We start from the raw sequence: 14,421 nt of genomic DNA, 5'->3' as shown, positions 1-14,421 counted from the left end.
TTTTATTGTGATACAAAATACAAAACATAAACCTTACCACATTCACCATTTCTAAGTGTAGAGTTGAATAGTGTTCCATATATTCAGGTTGTTGTGCAACCAAACTCCAGAACTTGTTCATGTTGTGAAACTGAAACTCTATACCCATTAAACAACAACAGCCCATTTCCCTCCCAATTCCTGGCAATCACCATTCTACTTTGTTTCTGTGAATTCGACTGCTCCAGATACCTCATATAAATGGGATCGTACAGTGTTTGTCTTTTTGTCACTGGCTTATTTCGCTTAGCTTGGTGTCCTCAAGATTCGTTCATGTTTTAGTGTGTATCGGAGTTTCCTTCCTTTTTAAGGCTGACTTTTAGAATGATTTTTTAGTGACAGCAGTAAGTGGCTCAGATTAAGTCTTAATTGTAATTACTATAACTTTAAAAAGGGCCTGTAGAGAGGGTTTCACATAGTTCAAGTCCATGCATTTAAATCACATATTTCATAATATCGTCAATACGCTGCTGGTTCTCTCCTCAGTTAAGATTTTCCTAGTAGGATGCCTCTTGGCTTTTAATACCTCTGACTTCATAAAACATATTTATCTCTCAATACATTATTTGAGGCTGGTGTTTATGTGGGGGAAAATTATATTTATGTCTCCAAAGCTCAATGCAATATTTTTAATCAAAATGATGACAGGAAAAAGCCATGAGATGTGATTCAAATACGATTGACAGACTGACAGAATCAGCATAGAAGCCTTGACAAACATATCAAAGTGTCAGTAGGAGGGATGCAACTCTCATTATGTCCAAGGCATAAAGAGAGGCACTGCAGCATTATTGCACATAATACAACATTTAGTTATAATAATTTCACATCCTGACATTAAAATCTGTTACTCATATGCAACTGTTTTTTGTATTTGAAGAAACTGGAGGTTTTCAGTTGCCGTTGAGTATATTACACGTTTTGCTGTTTAAAATAATTGGAGTGCTTGCTTCGGCAGTACATATACTAAAATGGGAATGATACAGAGAAGATTAGCAAAATTATCAAATTTTAAAAATAAATAGGCTGGGCATCGTGGCTTACACCTGTAATCACATCACAACACTGTGGGAGGCCAAGGCAGGCAGATCACGAGGTCAGGAGATTGAGACCAGTCTGGCCAACATGGTGAAACCCCATCTCTACTGAAAATACAAAAATTAGAGGCGTGGTGGCAGGAGACTGTAATCCCAGCTACTTGGGAGGTTGAGGCACGAGAATCGTTTGAACCCAGGAGGCAGATATTTCAGTGAGCCGAGATCATGCTACTGCACTGCAGCCTGGGCAACAGAGCGAGACTCCATCTCAATAAGTAAATAAATAAATAAATAAAATGATTGGAAATAGGCTCCTGTTAACAATTTTGCGTATAAGTGCAGATTGTCAGAAACAGTTTACTGACATTAAGCAAGAAATGCCTGAACGTGTCTCTTAAAAAAAGCGTGTACCCCCCACCAAGATTATTGTTACTTTGCTTCATCATCTTATTTGGATTTTCACTTATTTTTCCCCAAAATATTTAAATATCTTTCTGTCTAGTTTCAAAACTCTTTGTACTTGATCATAGCTTGTATCCTTTTGATATTATTTTCTATTCTATAGCTTGCATTCTTTTTGTATTCAATTCTAGAAGATAGAGTTTTATAGTTTATAATTTATAATTTTTTTCTTGTTTCAATTGTCACTTTATTGCAAGATGGTAGAATTAATTACAAGTTTAAACTATATCTTGCTAATCTTTAGCCAGGCAGCAAGTTTTAATAAAAACAAACTATTTATTCAAAAGTGATCGCGGAACAACTCAACATGCAGAGGAAGAAAGATGAGAACCATCTGATTGACCAATAGACTTAATTCTTTCACTATAATGACACTGAAACTTTTCACTTTTAGGAAAAGTAAACTGTAACTTCAGTAGACAGCAATACAGAAAGATTTTGGCACAAAGACTACCTTTCACTTAGTCAGTCAGTTGTTTCAGTTGTCTCAGTTGGGCTGGATACACTGACAAAACTGGCTGTGCGTAAGCCTTCTTTGAGAGCAGCTTTAGATTTGCAATGCACTTGGCAACTGTCTCCTTTTCCTGCTGTGCAGAGATCCTCTGGAACATGTGCTTCTCCATCCAGTTGATCATGTGCTCTTGTTCCTTTCGATGCATCATGTTCTACACACAGATATGATAGCCCAGGTAATTCTTTACCTCATATACGCTATGCAGCCATTCCCAGTAAATAACCTCCAAAGCCATAGCAATGTTATTCCTCTGGACATCAAAATAGTAATGGCACTTCCAAACCAATACCTGCAATAACTTCTCCAAATCAATTGTATCCTGGATTTGTTTGATGGAAGCCTGCTTCACCTCTTCTAGTTGGACAATTTTTTGCTCGTTGAGTTTATCAGCTAATTTCCAATAGAGGTACCATATTTTTAAATTCCATAGATGAGTAACCTACTTCTGATACTGTAGAGTAGGAGTAATCACATATATTTCTTTGGGTACCGCATACAAGACAAGCCCAGGCTCCAAGCACATAGGGTACTGTTACACAAGTTTTAGAATAAAGAAACTGGAAGAATTTCTCAAGGATCAGCCCAAGACAAACTTTTCCTCCATATTCAGGAAGAGGTAGTAGAGGGTAGGACTTGGCTGCCCTGTAAGAAAAGTCCTTGTTGCCTGCAATATCCCTGGACCTAGGAGGGCTGCGTTCTTCAGAGAGGGCACTGCTGTGGTGGCAGCAGAAAGTACCCCCTGGGACAGCATGGTCAGTGAAGGTCCAGGCAGTGGTCTTCTAGAATTTAAAATTTTTATAACTATTAGAAGACATTAAATTAAATTACAGGCATCTTCATGGCTTTAGTTTTTGCACTCTTCTGAGATCTTTCTACTGATGCTTGTGTGTATAGTACCATCATTCTCTGTATATTTGCATTGTCTGTTTATGTTTGCCTCTGCACCTTCTCTGTCAAATTAAAAAGCCTTCGAGATGAGTGACAAAAATGTTTCTAATATTTAATGAGTCAAATTAGGTTTTACTTCTCTGTTTTAATAAATGTAGGCAATGAAATAATGTGTTTTATGCTTCTGTTCAAATTGCTTCACTGCATCACTGTTGGCAAAGGAATTCTTGCTGTAGTCCAAAGTAATGAAGTAGCTTATATGAGAAAGTGACCAGAGGGATTCTGTCATCTGTAATCTTATTTTTTATTAGTATTTTACCAATCAATCATGTTAGAAGAAAAATCTTCAACTTGTTTGCTTCTTCCAAAGGATCTTAAGGGCAAGCTGTTTAATTTTTTTCAGCATAGATTCTTGAGGAAAAATCTGTAAAACATTAAAAATCAGAAAAAAATTCTTACTGGCCCTAGAAGTTTGAGGAATTTTTTGCTAGACATGAAGGGGAACAGGTTAAGGAAAGATACACCAGAAAATGCCTTCCTTTATGGGCCATGTACAAAGGAATACTGAAAGAATCAGAGATCCAAACCCTGGCAAAACTTCTAAGTCTAATCTGTTAACAACGAATACCCCCTTTGCAAGGAAATAGAAACAGAAATACTATCAGATAGGTTAAAGGATAATACCATTGTAAGGAAAGGGTACATTCTAATGCCACAGATAAAAAAAAAATTCCTCTGAAATATTAAGTGATGTTTTTATAGGAGATAATCTTAGGTCAATGATACCTTTCAGGTATACCATTGAGGAAGCTGTGGCAGAGGTCACAAAATAAAAAGGTTCTGAGAACTCAGACCACCTGTGCCATCATAACAAAACTGCTCAAGAGAATTCTAGCCCAGGAAAATAAGGCTATAAACTAGTAAATTTTACGGTTTGATTGGGGAATTTCTGCAAACCAAGTTTGTCCTGGCAAATACTTTGCTCATTTGCATAAACAGCTCCTATTATGATAAGTTTATCCCTTAGGCAAACTGCTTGCTTATCTGTCAAGTTTACTCATCAATACACCTTATTCTGCTACCAATTTCAAATTATTATGTCAAAATTGTACTTGTCACAATCAGTTACCTGCCATGAAAGACTTGCCCTAAATCTCATAAGCTCAAACCCCCTAAACCCTATAAATAATATTCCTTAAACTCTCCCTTTTGAGCCACGACTAAGACTTTAAATGTCGTGCTCTACCTTATTACAGTAAGTCTAATAAACTTAGCTTTGTTTGATCAATAGGTTTTTCAGATGGTCTTTTAGGGAATTGACTGTTGATGATCCTAGAGGTCCCAAGCTGTAATTGAAACACCGTCCCTGCCGTGGCTCAAGGCTTGTAGGTTGGAAATCATACATAACTTTGAAGCTTCCTGAATCTCATGTTCAGGGGTCTCTCCTGCTGCAGTGATGAGGTAGGTCCTCCACTGGGGCTCAGGTCCAATATGTTTATTTGAAGCCCTGTAATACTGAGTTTATTTTGTGTGCTGGGAAAGAGAATTCCTCTCTCGGGAATCCTTTTATTATCTGATCAGATTTGAGAACTCATATTTGGTGGGGAAACTTCCTGATTAATTCCACAATGTTTTGGCCCTTGTTCTGTTCTTGTTTCTTTTTGTTGTGAGTCCCTAGGAGAAAATGATAAGATGAAAAAGGATTATCATTGGTTCAATAAGTGTGTCTCTCAGTGCACCCCCCAAGGCTGACAAGTCCAGAAGATATCATCAGACCAGTGTCCTTATAGAAAAAAATTTTGCCTTGGACCAACCTTCAACCTAATAAGAACATTCCTCAGGCTTGCCGTTGTTTCTTTGATAACTACTTAATTTAATGTCTTTTACTTGGAGCTGTTGATTTTTTTCTAGACTGCCAGACTTGGTGATTGACCAGATTCTTACCTAGCATTGTAGTTGTCATTGTTTGTTTTTGTCTTTGCTTTTTTTTGTTCATTTGTTTTTTGACACTCTGGGCCAAACATGCATTTACTCCTGGCTTAATTTCACAAATTACTGTGGTCACATTGGGGAATTTTTGACATGAACAATATGAATTATTTGAGTGATAAACTAGAATAAATGGGGAAAAACACTTTGGGAGGAGATTCTCTGGTTTGTCTGTTCAAATGAGAGATCACTTTTTTAACATAAGAGGTTTCTGCCACCCCCTACCTTCCCTCTAAAGTTTCCTACTTAGATGATGATTAAGTACCTTTTTTTTTTTAACTTTTAAGTTCAGTGGTGTATGTGCAGGTTTGTTATATGGGTAACCTTCTGTCATGGGGGTATGTTGCACAGATTATTTAGTCACCTAGGGATTAAGCCTAATATCCATTAGTTATTTTTCCTGATCCTCTCCTTCCTCCCACCCTCCACCCTCCAGCAGGCCCCAGTGTGTGTTGTTCCCCTCTATGTGTCCATGTGTTCTCATCATTTAGCTCCCACTTGTTGGTGAGAACATGTTGTATTTGGTTTTCTGTTCCTGCATTAGTTTACTAAGGATAGTGACCTCCGCTCCATCCATGTTCCTGCAAAGGACATGATCTCATACTTTTTATGGCTGCATAGTATTCTATGGTGTATATGTACCACATTTTCTTTATCCAGTCTACTATTGACTGGCTTTTAGGTTGATTTCATGTCTTTGCTATTGTGACTAGTACTGCAGGGAATGTATGTGTTTGCATGCCATTATAATAGAATGATTTATATTCCTTTGGGTATATACCCATAATGGGATTGCTGGGTCCAATGGTAGTTCCATTTTCAGGTCTTTGAGGAATCACCACACTGTCTTCCACAATGGTTGAAGTAATTTACACTCCCACCAACAGTGTATAAATGTTCCTTTTTCTTTGCAACCTTGCCAGCATCTGTTATTTTTTGACTTTTTTATAGTAGCCATTCTGACTGGTGTGAGATGGTATCTCATTGTGGTATTGATTTGCATTTCTCTAATGATCAGTGATGTTGAGCATTTTTTCATATGCTTGTTGGCCGAATGCTTGTCTACTTTTGAAAAATATCTGTTCATGTTCTTTGCCCACTCTTTCATGGAGTTGTTTTTTTCTTGTAAATTTGGTTAAGTTCTGTAAACAAATTTATAATAGATGTTGGATATTAGACCTTTATCAGATGCATAGTTTGCAAATTTTTTCTCCCATTCTGTAGGTTGTCTGTTCACTCTATAAGTAGTTTTCTTTTTTTCTCTGTAGAAGCTTTTTAGTTTGATTAATTTCCACTTGTCATGTTTTTGTTATTGTTGTTGTTTGTTTGTTTTTTTATCTCTGACTCAATTTCAGAGCTTGTTTTTGGCCTGTTCAGGGATTCAATTTCTTCCTGGTTCAGTCTTGGGAGGATGTATGGGTCCAGGAATTTATCAACTTCTTCTAGATTTTCTAGTTTATGTGCATAGAGATGTTCATAATATTTTCTGATGGTTGTTTGTATTTCTGTGGGGTCAGTTGTAGTAACCCCCTTGTTGTTTCTGATTTTTGCCTTTGTTACAATTGCTTTTTGTGTCTACATTATGAAATATTTGCCTGTTCCTATGTCCAGAATGGTATTGTCTAGATTGTTTTCCAGGGTTTTTATAGTTTTGGGTTTTACATTAAGTGTTTAATCCATCTTGAGTTAATTTTTGTATATGGTGTAAGAAAGGGGGTCCAGTTTCAATCTTTTGCATATGGCTAGCCAGTTCTCCTAGCACCATTTATTTCACAGGGAATCCTTTCCCCATTGCTTGTTGTTGTTGTTGGGTTTGTTGAAGAACAGATAGTTGTAGGTGTGTGGCTTTATTTCTGGGTTCTCTATTCTGTTCCATTGGTTTATGTGTCTGTTTTTGTACCTGTACCATGCTGTTTTGGTTACTGTAGCCCTGTAGTATAGTTTGAAGTTGAGTAGTGTGATGCCTCCAGCTTTTCTTCTTTGTGCTTAGGAATGTCTTTATTATTTGGGCTCTCTTTTGGTTCCATATGAATTTTAAAATAGCTTTTCTAGTTCTGCAAACAGTGTTGATGATAGTTTAATAGAAATAGCATTGAATCTATGAGTTGCTTTGGATGCTATGGCCAGTTTACTGATATTGATTCTTTCTATTCATGAGCATAGAATGTTTTTCTATTTGTTTGTGTCATCTCTGATTTCTTTGAGTGATGTTTTATAGTTCTCCTTCTAGAGATCTTTCGCCTCCCTGGTTAGCTGTATTCCTAGGTATTTTAAAATTTTGAATGGGATTGCATTCCTGATTTGGCTCTCTGCTTGACTGTTGGTGTATAGGAATGCCAATTATTTTTGCACATTGATTTTGTATGCTGAGACTTTACTGAAGTTGTTTATCAGCTTAAGGAGCTTTTGGGTTCAGACTATGGGGTTTTCTAGATATAGGATCATGTCATCTGCAAATAGGGATAGTTTGGCTTCCTGTCTTTCTATCTGGATGCCTTTTATTTCTTTCTCTCACCTTATTACCCTGGCTAGGACTTCCAATACTATGTTAAATAGGAGTGGTGGTGAGAGAGGGAATTCTTGTCTTGTGCTGGTTTTCAAGGGGAGTGCTTCCAGCTTTTGGCCATTCAGAATGATGTTGGCTGTGGGTTTGTTATAGATGGCTCTTATTATTTTGAGGTATGTTCCTTTAATACCTAGCTTATTGAGAGTTTTCAACATAAATGGGTTTTGAATTTTATCAAAATCCTTTTGTGTATGTATTGACATAATCATGTGTTTTTTGTCTTTAGTTCTGTTTATATGATGAATCACATTTATTGATTTGCATAAGCTGAATCACCCTTCCGTCCCAAGGATAAAGCCTACTTGATCATGATAAATATGCTTTCTGATGGGCTGCTAGATTTGGTTTGCCAGTATTTTGTTGAGGATTTTGCATTGATGTTCATCAATGATATTGGCCTGAATTTTTCTTTATTTGTTGTGTCTCTGCTAGGTTTTGATATCAGGATGATGCTGGACTTATAGAATGAATTGGGGAGGAGTCCCTCCTCCTCAGTTTTTTTGGGATAGTTTCTGCAGGAATGGTACCAGCTCTTTTTTGTACATCTGGTAGAACTCAACTGTGAATTTTTCTGGTCCTGGACTTATTTTGGTTTGTAGGCTACTTATTACTGGCTCAATTTCAGAGCTCATTTTTGGCTTTTTTAGGGATTCAGTTTCTTCCTGGTCCAGTCTTGGATGTATCCTTCCTGGATGTATGGTCCAGGAATTTATCAATTTATTCTAGATTTTCCAGTTTATATGCCTAGAGGAGTTAATGATATTCTCTGATGGTTGTTTGTACTTCTGTGGGGTCAGTGGTAATATCCCCCTTGTCATTTCTGATTGTGTTTATTTGGATCTTCTCTCTTTTCTTCTTTGTCTAGCCAGTGGTCTAGCTTATTAATTTTTTCAAAAAACCAGCTCCTAGATTAGCTGATCTTTTGAATTGTTTTTCATTTCTCAATCTCCGTCAGTTCAGCTCTGACTTTGATTATTTCTTGTCTCCTGCTTGCTTTGGGATTTGTTTGCTCTGGGCTCTCTAGTTCTTTCAGTTGTGATGTTATGTTGTTAACTTGCTATCTTTCTAACTTTTTGATGTGGGCATTAAGTGCTGTGAATTTCCCTCTTACTACTGCCTCATCTGTGTCCCAGAGATTTTAGTATGTTGTATCTTTGTTCTCATTAGTTTTAAAGAACTTCTTGATGTCTGCCTTAATTTCATTAATTTATCTAAAAGTCATTCAGGAGAAAGTTATTAAATTTCCATGTAAATATATGTTTTTTCAGTGAATTTCTTAATCTTGCTTTCTAATTTGATTGTGCTGTGGTCCAAGAGATTGTTATGATTACAATTCTTTTGTATTTGCTGGAAAGTGTTTTACTTCTGATTATGTGGTTGATTTTAGAGTATGGAGAGTCCTGTAGATGTCTTTCAGATCCATTTGATTCAGTGCTGATATCAGGTCCTGAATATCTTTGTTAATTTTCTGTTGCAATGATCTGTCTAATATTGTCAGTGAGTTGTTAAAGTCTCCCACTACTATTGTGTGGGAGTCTAAGTCTCTTTGAAGGTCTCCATGAACTTGCTTTATGAATTTGGGTGCTCCTGTGTTGGGTGCATATATATTTAGGATAGTTAGATCCTGTTTAATTAACCCTTTACCATTATGTAATGCCTTTTTGTCTTTTTATCTTTGTTGGTTTAATGTCTGTTTTGTTTGAAACTAGGATTGCAACCCCTGCTTTTTTCTGTCTTGTATTTACTTGGTAGACTTTTCTTCATCTCTTTATTTTGAGCCTATGTGTATCATTGCATGTGAGATGAGTCTCTTGAAGATAACCTACCAGTGGGTCTTGGCTCTTTACCCAGCTTGCCATGCTGTTTCTTTTAATTGGGGCATTTAGCCCATTTGCATTCAAGGTTAGTATTGATATGTGTGGATTTGATCCTGGTATCATGATGTTAGCTGGTTATTTTCCAGACTTGTTATTTGATTGCTTTGTAGTGTCACTGGTCTGTTAAGTACCAACAGACCAGTGGTACTTAACCAACTTAATGATTAAGTTTTTAATCATTAAGGTTTGATGGAATGGTTGAAGGCTCTAGTTATTGTTTAAATCAGCTGTAATGCTTTTTCTAGATTGTATATTGTAAAGATAGGTTTTCTGTCATTTAACCCTTGTCTTCTTTTTGTAGAATATGGTAATTGGCCTGTTACAGTAATAATTTCATATCTGTCCTAAGCTGGCTTCCTCTTGCTTCTTTCTTTCCCTTTCTTTTTCTGATCTCTCTGAAAATTTGGATATTCATTTGTTCACGAACACTGCTCTGTCATTATGTGTAAACTCTGGAAATGGTTAGTGCAGATATAAAGTCAAGAACTCCCAAAACTAAAAAACAAACAAACAAACAAAACACAAAATATTAACAGTTTGTGTGGGTTTTTTCGGTATGTTTTTTCTTGTCAAAAGTGTGATTCAAGAAAAGTTCACTGTGAGTTCAACTAATAGTCTGTTTCCTGCATATAAAGAAAAACTCAACACTTAAGAGCTTTCGGCAAAATTTTTATCTTTTAAATTTTTGATATTTTATTTGAGATTGTCTATAATTGAAAAAGGAAAAGGTATACTTAAATAGGCAATTCTTTGGACAAATTAATGTAATTTATTTATTTATTTACTTTAAAAATTATTTTTAATTTTTATGAGTACATAATAGGTATAAATATTTATGGAGTACATGAGATATTTTTATACAGGCTACAATATGTAACAATCACATAAGAATAAATGGTGTATTGATCAGCTCAAGCATTTTCATATATTTGTGATACAAATATTCCAGCTATACACTTTTACTGATTTTTAAATATGTAATATTTTTAAATTATTGTTGGCTGTAGTCACCCTGTTGTGCTATCAAGTACTAGATTTTATTCATTCTATCTAATCATACTTTTGTACCATTAACTATCCCCACTCCCCGCCCCACTCCTCACTATGCTTCTTAGCCTCTGGTAATCATCTCTGTCTTTAGCTCCCATAATAATTTACTTTATATATGTGGGCACTCCAGTGTCTGGTGCATATATATTTATAATTATATCTTCTTGCTGAATGGACCCCTTTATCATTATATAATGAACTTCTTTGTCTCTTTTTGTGGTCTTTGTCTTAAAATCTATTTTATCTGAGTATAGCTACTCCTGTTCTCTTTTGGTTTCCATTGACATGAAATATCTTTTTCTATCCCTTTGTTTTCAGTCTATGTGCCTTTGTAGGTGAAGTATGTTTCTTGTAGGCAGCAGATAGTTGTATCTTGTTTTGTTTTGTTTTTAATCCATTCAGCCTCTCTGTGTCTTTTGATTGGAGAGTTTAGTTCATTTTCATTCAGTGTTATTATTGATAAGTAAGGACTTACTCCTGTCATTTTAAAATTTGTTTTCTGGTTGTTTTGTGATCTCTCTTCCTTCCTTCCTCTCTTCCTTTTTGTGAAAGTGATTTTCTCTGGTAGTATGTTTTGATTTCTTGCTTTTTATTTTTTTGTGTGTCTGTTGTAGGTTTGTTGATTTGAGGTTACCATGAGGCTTGCAAATAGCATCTTATAACCCATGATTTTAAACTGATGACAACTTAACTATGATTGCTAAAACAAACAAATGAGTAAAGAGAAAACTAATAAAAACTATATGTTAACTTCATCTCCCCCACTTTTTAATTTTTGTTGTTTCTATTTACGTCTTATTGTACTATTTATTTAAAAGTTGTTATAATTACTATTTCTCATAGGTTTATCTTTTAGCTTTCCTACTTATGATATGAATAGTTGATACACTACAATTACAGTGTTACAATATTCTGTATTTTTTGTGTACTTACTATTACTAGTGAATTTTGTACCTTCAGATGATTTCTTGTTGCTCATTGACATCCTTTCCTTTCTGATGGAGGAACTTCCTTTAGCATTTCTTCCTTTAGCATTTCTGGTGTTGATGAAATCCCTCAGGTTTTAGCTTTTGTTTGGGAAAGTCTTTCTCCTTCATAGTTTTGCTTGTGTTGTTGTTGTTTTCTTTTTTTGTGCAATGGCATGCTCTTGGCTCAATGCAATCTCTGCCTCATGGGTTCAAGTGATTCTCATGCCTCATCCTCCCAAGTAGTTGGAATTATAGGCATGTGCCACCACACCCAGTTGATTTTTGTATTTTTAGTAGAAGCAGGGTTTCACGATGTTGGCCAGGCTGGTCTCAAATTCCTGGCCTAAACTGATCCACCTGCCTTGGCCTCCCAATGTGCTGGGATTACAGGTGTGAGCCACTGTAGCCAGCCTCTCCTTCATATTTGAAAGATATTTTTGCCAGACATGTTATTTTAGGATAAAAGGTTTATTCCTTCAGCACTTTAAATATAACATGACACTCTCTCCTGTCCTGTAAGGTTTCCACTGAAAAGTCTGCTTCCAGACATAGTGGAGCACCTCTATTATATGTGATTTGTTTTTGTTTTTGTTTTTATCTTGCTGCTTCTAGGATCATTTCTTTATCCTTGATATTTAGAAGTTTGATTGTTACATGTCCTGAGGTAGGCTTATTTGAGTTAAGCCTGTTTGGTGTTCTACAATCTTCTTGTACTTAAATATTGATATCTTTCTGTAGGTTTGGAAAGCTCTGTGTTGTCTCTCTGAATACAATTTCTACTCCAGTGTCTCTCTCTACCTCTTCATGTGGGGAATAGGCCCCCAAATCTGGCCATAAACTGGCCCTAAAACTGGCCATAAACAAAATCTCTGCAGCACTATGACATGTTTGTGATGGCCATTATGCCCACACTGAAAGTTGTGGGTTTACCAGAATGAGGGCAAGGAACACCTGGCCCACCCAGGGCGGAAAACTGCTTAAAGGCATTCCTGAACCACAAACAATAACATGAGTGATCTGTACCTTAAGGACATGATCTTGCTGCAGATAACTAACCAGAGCCCATCCTTTGTTTCCTATAAGGAATACTTTTAGTTAATCTATAATCTACAGAAACAATGTTTATCACTGGCTTGCTGTCAATAAATATGTGGGTAAATCTCTGTTCAGGGCTCTCAGCTCTGAAGGCTATGAGTCCCCTGATTTCCCACTCCACATGCTGTATTTGTGTGTATGTATTTAATTCTTCTAGCGCCGCTGAGTAAGGGTCTCCCCAACTGAGCTTGTCTCGGCAAGTGATGCCTATACTGGGGCTTGAACCCAGGTTGAAGGGTCACCAGAGTGATGGTTGGAAAATGTGGAAGAAGCTGGAGGACACACAAGTACTTTTAAGCAATCCCCATGGTGAGTAAGAAGGGGAGCATGGAAGCATCAGGGTAACAATGGAACAAGTGTGGGCTCTGGTTCATTCCACCTTGGAACCTTCATACTAATGATGAGGAAGAAGGAAAGTAAAACGAAATAACAGAAGAGGTGACAGAGAGGTTTGTTTGCCAGCTAAAGCTACAGCGGCAAAGGAGGGAGAGGTTTGTCCCTATCCTTCTGTACCACCTCATTATTTTGAAGAAAAAGAGTGACCTGACCCTCCAGATCTTTCTTTTCCAGAGGACACTGGGTGAAAAGTGACTGTTTGAGCAGTGCCTTGAGCTACCACTCTCAGTTCTATTCAGGCAGGAATCCAGCAAGCTAGACATGAGGGTGATATAGAGGCTTGGCAGTTCCCTGTTAGGATACACTCCCCAGATCAACCAGGAAATACTATAGCTACATTTGAGCCTTGTCCTTTTAAATTACTCAAAGAATTTAAATAAGCTATTAATCACTATGGACCAGGTTCTCCTTTTGTAATGGGACTGTTAAAGAATGTTACTGTTTCCAGTTGGATGATTCCTACTGACTGGGATGCTCTTAACTCGAGCTTGCCTGACTCCTGCTCAGTTCCTACAATTTCAAACTTGGTGGGCAGATGAAACTTTCATTCAGGTTGCTCACAATGCCCAGGTCCAACCTCAAATTAATATAACTGCAGACCAACTTTTGGGGGTTGGCAGCTGGGCTGGTTTAGATGCACAAGTGGTCATGCAGGATGATGCCATAGAACAGCTTAGAGGAGTGTGCATTAGAGCTTGGGAAAAAATCACTTCAGGCAGAGAACAATACCCTTCTTTTAGTGCTGTAAAACAGAGACCAAAAGAACCGTATGCAGATTTTATAGCTTGGTTACAGGAGTCTCTTAAAAAGGTGATTGTAGATTTGGCTGCTGGGGATATAGTGTTGCAGTTATTAGCTTTTGATAATGATAATCTTGAGTGCCAGGCTGCTCTGTGACCTATTTGAGGGAAAGCACATTCAGTTGATTATATCAAGGCCTGTGACAGTATGGGAGGTAATCTGCATAAGGCTACTCTGCTAGCCCAGGCAATGTCAGGACTGAGAGTGGGTAAAGGAAATACTCCATTTCCTGGAGCTTGTTTTAACTGTAGGAAGCATGGTCATACTAAAAAAGAATGTAGAAAAAATCAGTGAGTCAGGCCACCAGATGGGGGAAAAAAGAAAACTGTTGAGCCTGAAATATGTCCAAAATGCAAAAAAGGAAAGCACTGGGCCAATCAGTGTCATTCTAAATTTGATAAAGATGGGAACCCAATTTCGAGAAATGCCATGAGGGGCCCATCCCAGGCTCCATTCCAAACCGGGGCATTTCTGGCTCAGGCCATTCCCTCACCCCTTTGCAATGTCTGTCCCCTGCCACAGCTGGCAGTGCCTCAGTAGATTAATGCTGCACAAAAGCTGTGAGCCTTCTGCCTGGGTAACCCCCACAAAAAGTTCCAACAGGGGTCTGTGGACCCTTGCCAGCAGGGATGATAGGATTACTTCTAGGTAGATCTAGTTTAAAGTTAAAAGGAGTGCAAGTACATACAAGAATCATTGATTCAGATTACAATGGGGAAATTAAAATTGTTATATCTAC

At 37.2% G+C, this 14,421-nt stretch overlaps 1 pseudogene; it reads right to left on the bottom strand.

Moving 5' to 3' along the window:
- Positions 1-1,999: 1,999 nt before the first annotated feature.
- LOC105475908 (ATP synthase F(0) complex subunit B1, mitochondrial pseudogene) lies at positions 2,000-2,825 on the bottom strand (annotated as a pseudogene).
- Positions 2,826-14,421: the final 11,596 nt, after the last annotated feature.

Source organism: Macaca nemestrina, chromosome 4, assembly GCF_043159975.1.
Source record: "Macaca nemestrina isolate mMacNem1 chromosome 4, mMacNem.hap1, whole genome shotgun sequence".
Taxonomy (NCBI): Eukaryota; Metazoa; Chordata; class Mammalia; order Primates; family Cercopithecidae; genus Macaca; species Macaca nemestrina.
The sequence above is the reverse complement of the archived record's forward strand: the minus strand, read 5'-3'. Positions and strand labels throughout refer to the sequence as shown.